Source organism: Nanorana parkeri, unplaced genomic scaffold (assembly GCF_000935625.1).
Source record: "Nanorana parkeri isolate BGI_ZX_2015 unplaced genomic scaffold, ASM93562v1 scaffold759, whole genome shotgun sequence".
In the NCBI taxonomy this organism is placed as follows: domain Eukaryota; kingdom Metazoa; phylum Chordata; class Amphibia; order Anura; family Dicroglossidae; genus Nanorana; species Nanorana parkeri.
This window is the reverse complement of record NW_017307027.1, coordinates 432,762-440,502: the sequence shown is the minus strand read 5'-3', so window position 1 is coordinate 440,502 and position 7,741 is coordinate 432,762. Positions and strand designations below refer to the sequence as shown.

General features: G+C 40.6%; 1 protein-coding gene across 1 annotated transcript in view; it reads right to left on the bottom strand.

The window, feature by feature from the left end:
- DENND1B (DENN domain containing 1B) overlaps positions 1-7,741 on the bottom strand; it is a 191,639-nt gene that overhangs the window by 80,836 nt on the left and 103,062 nt on the right. The window lies entirely within an intron of this gene.

Below are 7,741 nucleotides of genomic sequence, written 5' to 3'. Positions count from 1 at the left end.
ATGTCACGGCAGAAAGCTGTGACAGGATCGAGAGGTGAGCGAATGTCGGTATGTGTTCGCTCACCTCCCGATCTACTGAGCCGACCTGTAACAGTCTCATTGTCACAAGTCAGCTAGAACTATGAGGTGAGTGAAAAGCACTCACCTCATAGTTCTCCTTTAAGGAAAAATTACTGAAATACATTGAAAAAAAAACTGTTTCCCCTATATTAAATGATAAAACATTTATTACCCAATTTTATGGTAAAATATAAAAGACGGGGTCACGTTGGGTAACAATAGAACAGTAGAAAGGCATCATGGCACACTCACAAACTAGCATGTAAAACAACTTGTCTCACCACTAAGGACAATGACAGAGGTTTGGATACACGTTGGGTAACAAGACACCAAACATGCCAAGCCTTAAAATTGGATGCGTGTGCGCGCGAAACCTCAAAAAACGTTATCGGTGATCCCTAAAATGATTTCTCTCACTGTGACGTTCGAGGCGATATGCAACGTGTGTAGCGCAATTGTCTTTTTCACGATAGATGACTGACAGGTGAATGCGGAAGTGATGTAATACACATCACTGCTGCATTCACAGTGCGGAGGGAGACCATCAAGGAGCTGATCTCCCTCCCTCTTCCTCCTGACGCCCTCCCAAGCCGGTCCCGGGCCGCAGGTGGACTAGCGGATCCTGGGATTGAAGGTGAGGGTTCAGGAGGGGGGGCGGCGGCAGCAGCAGACGAGAGGGGGCACACACCAGCACATATACACGATCGGCTGGCTATAGAGCCGCCGATCGGGTATATGTTAAACAGCCGGTAATGGCTCTATGCAATGCATGGGTTTTTTCTGCTCGTGCACGCGTGCTAGGGGGCACGGGCGAGCAGAAAAAAAAATACCGTCTGGAGACGGCAACACGCTAATGCAGCAGTTTTTTTTCAACGGGCGGACGGCAACTGGCTTATACTGAATTAAAGTAAAACAACTCAAAATTATCTACAATAATTTAGTCTGGGTTTACACCTAGGCGACAGCGTTTTTATTACACTTTTTTGCACATAAATCAAAATGCGCGTTTTTTGTAAGCAGATTGTAGCTCATGGATGTTTATGAGCAAACGTGCATATAACGTGCAAAAACACAGCAAAAGCGCAGTTTTAAGCGTTTCCTATTAAGTCTATGGTGCCAAAACAAGCTGTAATATGCCAAAAAAGGTCATGTACTTTTTCCAGCGATAGGCGTTTTGCTTATTGCCACAAAACGCTCAGATGTGAACAGGGCCATAGAAATATATGGGATTTTTTTTTGGGGGGGGGAAGGGGGGCATATTTTTGAGCGTTTTTTAGGGCAGAAAAAAACGCTTCAAGACGCCCAGTGTGAACCAGGCTTTACAGAAGATTATCGGGGCATAATCAGTCATCTGAACCTTATTATAAACTGGAAGGTGCAACAATGAGACAACTACCAAGACCCATTACACAAAGGTTAATCAAGTAAATGGCTTAAACAAAACATAGAAACATTTTCCCCAAAAAATAGTGCCAGCTGCAATGAAAGCACTCACTGGTGGAAGAACATTGGTGGTTTTGGAAGTTATAAATTGTTCAAAGATACAGCTGTATCCAGTTAGCTGTGCTCTTATGCTAGCATTGTCAAAGAGGGTGTCCACCCCTTCCCCTTACTCAAAGATAAAAGGTGGTATCCATAACTTCCCCCAAGGTAAAGGTCGTAATTCTATTGTGCCATCAAGTAAGGTGGTAAGGTATCAAACAGTGGAGATCAACATGGTGTGGTATGGTGATTATTTACAAAGTAGATGGTATGCTTTTCCAGGATAGAGAAGGGTTTCTTCAAAAGTGGAGATGAAGGTGGTATATAAAGTCTCATCTAAAAAGTAGAGCATATCATAGGTCTGCCATGGTGTCACACTGCCTTCTGTGAAAAAGGACAGCAAGCCCATTCTTTCTCTTTCCCTGCTGTCTCATTCACAGTACTGCTTATTCCTTTCTGTCCACTGATGTCTTCTTTTCCATGTCTACTCCTGCCTTCAGTGCTGCCTTTTCTGTCACTTTACTGGCTGTCATCAAACATTAGGTAGGATGCCCTTGTCACCGGAGGACTTTTTCGAGTCACAACCGCAGCATGACAACTCACATTTGTCCAGTCCTGGTTTAACAAGAAGAAAATGTGTACACTGGAATGGTAGCATTAAAGTCCACAGTCTAAGCTCTGGTTCACACCTAGGCGGCACCAATTTTGCACGTTTGTATATTAAAGGTCACCAAAGTTCACCCAGCCCCCCTACAACTGCCAAAAGACATGAAACTGGGCTGGTTGGTTATTGCTGGTTTTATGTTGGTTTGTGCTGCTACAATTTTTATTAGTGCTCTTATGGGGGTTTTTTATGGTTTTTAACAATTTGTTTTAATTTAATAAAACCCAACTCACTTTGCACACCATGTTATTAAATCTGGGGAAAAAATATACTATTTGTTAGTGCTATGGTTGGGCTTCTTTTTTTCCAGGTGGGGCTTAGGAGATAGAAAATACATTTAAAAGAGAACTATGGGGTGCATGTTTTTCCCCATAGTTCTCTTAAGGTTCACAGGCGGACATAAAATAGCATCCTCCCGTGACACAAAGCTCAGTATATCACGAGCTACAGGTCACAATATACTGAGACTGCCGGAGCCAGGACAGATCCCGACATTACGGTTGAGATCCACCCAGCTGCATGAGTGACAGTTGGTTCTGCCTATCTAGGAGGTAGAGCCAGCTGTACCCGCCCCCTGCGCCAGTCAGCGCTGGAGGATTGGAGCATGGAGGGGGGAATCCCTGCGGGAAACCGTGACTGACAGTCACCGCTCTCTGCAGGGAGATGATCGAGAAGTGAGCGAGCGACATTATGTGTTCGCTCACTGCCCAATCTATTGAGACGACGTGCGACAGTTTCACTGTCACACGTCGGCTCGAACTATGAGGATGAGTGATTCTATCTCACCTCATAGTTCTCCTTTAAACAGCACAAACTACCACAAACGTGGCAATAACCAACCAGCTCAGTTTTATGTCTTCTTGCAGTTGTAGGGGGGGTTAGGTGACCTATATTGACCTTTAAAAAACAGTTTCTAACACAAAGATTAAAGGCGATAGAATGGAGATTAAAACGGCACAAACCAGCACAAATGTGGCACTAACCAACCAGCCCGGTTTCGTTTATTTGTGCTGTTGTAGGAGGGCTGGGTAATCTCTTAAACAAAGAAAAAAACAACTATCTTAAAAATAAAAGCTGTACACATTTAAATTTTTACACCACAAAACAGCACAAACGTAGCACTAAAGAAACATGAGTTTTTATTTGTGCTGCTTAGAGGGGGGTTAGCTTCGCTAGGCTATTCAGAAAGACCTCTGGTTAGATCCAAAGGGTTTCCACATTTTTTCATTGCAACTGCATAGCAGCAATGTAAAATGGCTTCACACCCATTACTCATGTAACCGACTACATAACTTGATGTGACCTGATGAAGAGTGTAACTGCAGTGGCCTACCTTGCATTCCCTTTAGTCACTTCTCTACCATAGCATAACAGATAGCATGAACAGAAAAACGCAATTAATCACAGGACAAGGAAACCATTGTGTACAATTGCGTAGGGACTAAAGGTACAGTAGATTAGAACAGGGTGGAGGGGGCTTATAAGAACATTCTAAAAAGGAAACCTCTTGTTTCACAAAGGAACATCTATGTGCATCCAGGTGATGGCAGACTCTATTGTAAGAAGCTCTTCACTGGTTTTTATGTGCCTTCTGCATGTGTGAATAATCAGAAAACTCATTATGTTGCTCAAGAGTTTCATGGAACCAATGAAATGAAAGAGTGTTAAGAACTCTTGATAAACAGAAGAAAAAAAGAAGAAAAAAAAAAGTACATTTACTTAATGTATTTAAAGCACAATTTCTATGAGTCAGTCCTATTCCCCTATTATTTTATTAAAAAGTGAGCAGGTGGATAGTGGAATGAATCACATATTTAGAAGTTGTCTGATGGAGACAATAAATGAAGAGAGCTTTTTTTTTTCCTAAAGAATGGTGCAGACACACTCAGTGCCATGAAATATGAAACTAAAATAATCCAATAGATGTCCTTTACAATGGCTTCAATGCAACCAACCCCTGTAAACCCCAATAAATGTGTTCTTTAAACCCATGCTAGGATCTTTGTAAAAATATATTTAATTCTTTAACCTACACTGTAATGTGAATGTCCAACAAAAGACATTAAATTCTACACTGAATACCAGAACCACAAGGCAATTCCAGTTGGAGCTCACTATTTTTTTCATTCAGAATTAATTAGCCTGGAAGCTAACTTGTAACTGCGATTGGTTTGGATCAAACAAATATACTATTAACAGTTACATTTTTTACTAAACAACAAAAATGTCCCTCAGAATTTACACATGTTAAGAACTCATCCTCTAAGCACTAAGCTGACCAACGAGTGCTCGCAATTTGCAAGGAAAATTCAAAATCCATGGCGCAGGGCTGCACTGGATGGCCGTATGAGGAACAGATAATACACCCTTATTGGCGGAGGGGAAGGACTGTTCGCCAAAAAGTAAGTATGGGAGGGGGGAAGAGAGAGGGGGCCAGATTTGAGCAAGTAATTCAATTTTCCCAAATTATTTGCAAAAGTGAACCTTTAATGCACACTGTGTTTTAGAGAGTGCTGCTGCCCAGCTACCACACTACGCTTTTTACCACTTTTTAATTTAAATGTATTCTTTTAACCTTTTCACATTTTTATCTCATGTTTTAGTTTTTATGTTCTATAATTTATTTTATTATTTTTTTATTTTGATTATTATTTATTATTTTGTACTTATTTTTTTAATTTTATTACTTTATAGTTTTTTTTTTTCATTTTCACTTAACTTTATTGCTATCACAGAGGGGCTAACTAAAAATCATAAGGGAATGTAGAAAAGGCTTTTTTTTGGTCATCAATAGTAATATCGGCCTGTCTCAAAATGAATGGATAGTATGGCCTTTAAGCTACATCATTTTGGTAAATAAAAAGCAAATAAACAGAGATTATGAAATCAAATTGAAATGTGCAAGTCCAATTTTACAGTTCAAAATAACTGACATGTTCACATAAATAAGACTGGAGTTCTTAATAAATGCATTATATTATAGTCTGTAAATCCCACAAGAATATCTCACAGCTGCAGTCACTGATGCTTTAAAATTAAAATAAAGACTTATGTACCTGCAGAGTGTCAATACAATTACATCTAGAGCTGGAGGTCATAAGCTGGCCATACACCTTACAATTATCTACAGATTTTCTGTGGTCAGATGGAAAAGGTGCAACAGATTCCTCCATCTACACTTACCTGTGTGGATGGAGTAATCTCCACCTGTGCCAATCTGTTGCACTTTTTCCATCTGACCACAGAAAATCTGCAGATAATTGTAAGGTGTATGGCCAGCTTTAAGTAGGAATATCTGAACCCATCCGTTTAAATCCAGCTGTCTATAGACTTAAGGTGCCCATACACCTTACGATTATTAGACGAAACTTTTCGTCCAATGATCAAATAGTCGTACGATTTTCGTACGGCAGCCCCATCCTGCCCCGATGATCGCAAGATTAAATTAGCCGCAATTAACGAAAAGCACCTGGACGAAATGCGGTAATTGATATGCCGTATTTTCGTTTGAACAAGCACAGTGTAGATCGTACGACTTTTGACGGACGGAAACACCAGCAACCTTGCGAAAATCGTACGATCTAGCAAAGTTTTCAAACATGCTTGACCGTCAAAAGTCGTACGATTGTACAGTACAGTCGGTCGGACACTGCAATGCACACATACGATTATCGGCCGAAAAGTCAATCGCATACGAAAATCGTACGATAATCGTAAGGTGTATGGGCACCTTAACATTGGGCCGTCGATCAGGTCTGCCAGAAAAACTGACAGGTGGGCCTGTTAAGAAATTTTTAGACACAGGTTTTTACAGATTGGTGAACCTCTGCTCTGAGAGACACTGACTCTCCAAGATGCTCTTTTTATACCCAATCATGTTACTGACCTGTTGTCAATTAACCTAATTAGTTGCAAAATATTCTTCCAGCTCTTCCTCGTTAGTACCACTTACCCAACTTTTTTGAGACGTGTTGCTACCATCAACTTCAACATTACCTTATTTCTTTCTTTAAATGGTAATTTTTTTTTTCAGTGTAAACATTTGATATGTATTCTTTTTTCTATTGTGAATACCATATGGGTTTACGAGATTTGTAAATCATTGCATTCTGGGTTTAGGTAGATATTACACAGCGTCCCAACTTTTTTGGCATCGGGGTTGTACATCTTCTACGGTCAGAGCCTGCAAAATTGCAATATGGCCAATGCGATGCTACATTACTGCAGTGAAATCCTCTAGTTAAAACCGAGTAGGAGGCCCACATGCAACAGAGCTAAGTAAGGAACCAAAAAAAGTGGAGTCAAGCAGGGGGCAATGTTTCAGGTTGCTAGTGTCAGGTAATAGAGAGGGAACACTGCAGGCAACCTGGAATGGTTAGTGGATCGTGAGCCAGTGGGATCCAAAAGCGTGGGGCTGCTCCATGAGTGTGTGGAATCAGAAAAATTGCATATAAAGCACGGACAACTTGTATCAAATACAAGGTAAAACCTTGGGGACTCACAAACTGGCTAGTGTAGGTGAAAGCGTGAGTCTTTTGCTTGTGAATAGTGTCTATAAGCCCACTCAATCCAGCTCACTTCAGGGGATTGATCACTATTGTTCTCCTCTGCTTTTTGAATCATTAAACTGCCACCACACTGATGTGGATGTTAGAACATTAGAAAATGTCAGCTATGAATTAACTGCTGTAGGCAATGTAGACACTTTACCCTGACTCTGATCTTTACACATAAATCCAAGTATGCACAGCAAAAGTATATTTTTAAAGTATATATATATTTAAGTATGTTTCCAGAGTCCCATTCCCAGTTTTCCTATTTTTTATAGTCCTAAAATGCTTTTTTTTGCATCAATCTACTCATTTCTATGTGGGTAGTTCACATCTATTTGCTATACATCTACTGCGCTTGTTTGCACTTAGCACAATTATTTTAAAAAATAAGATAAGTAGAATCTTTGTGTATATATAGGTGCATTGAACAGGCTCATTGCAAGAAATAATAAACAGACAAACGCACGTATTGTAAATGGGGTTTTAGAGCATCTGCACCATGAAAAGCCTACATTTATTTGATGTCACTCACCATGAATAAGACATGACTCAAAAAAGTACTTTTAAATGCATATAAGCACCCTAATACCCCCATTTACATTTTAATAACACTGTTTTAAACCATGTGTTGATGTTTGTTGTTAAAATAATATGCATTTATACAGTATGTGCCTTCAGGGCAGCTATCAGAAATTTTGGGGTCCCTAACACAGCTTTAGGCATGGGCCCACCCCCCTCCCCATATTCCTTATTATCATCCATTTCTCTAATTAAATAAAATGATAGCACACAGTGTTCAGTTTTTCGGCATCTGACTCATCCCCCACCCCCTTCTCTGAGAGAGTGAGAGACACAGACCGATCGATGTTGAGAGGAGGGAGGGAAGCATGTAAGAGACCGACTGACTGATGCCAAGAAGCTCTCAGCATCAGTCGATCCATCTCTCTCACTCCCCCCCCCCCCCCCGCCCTTATCAAAACCC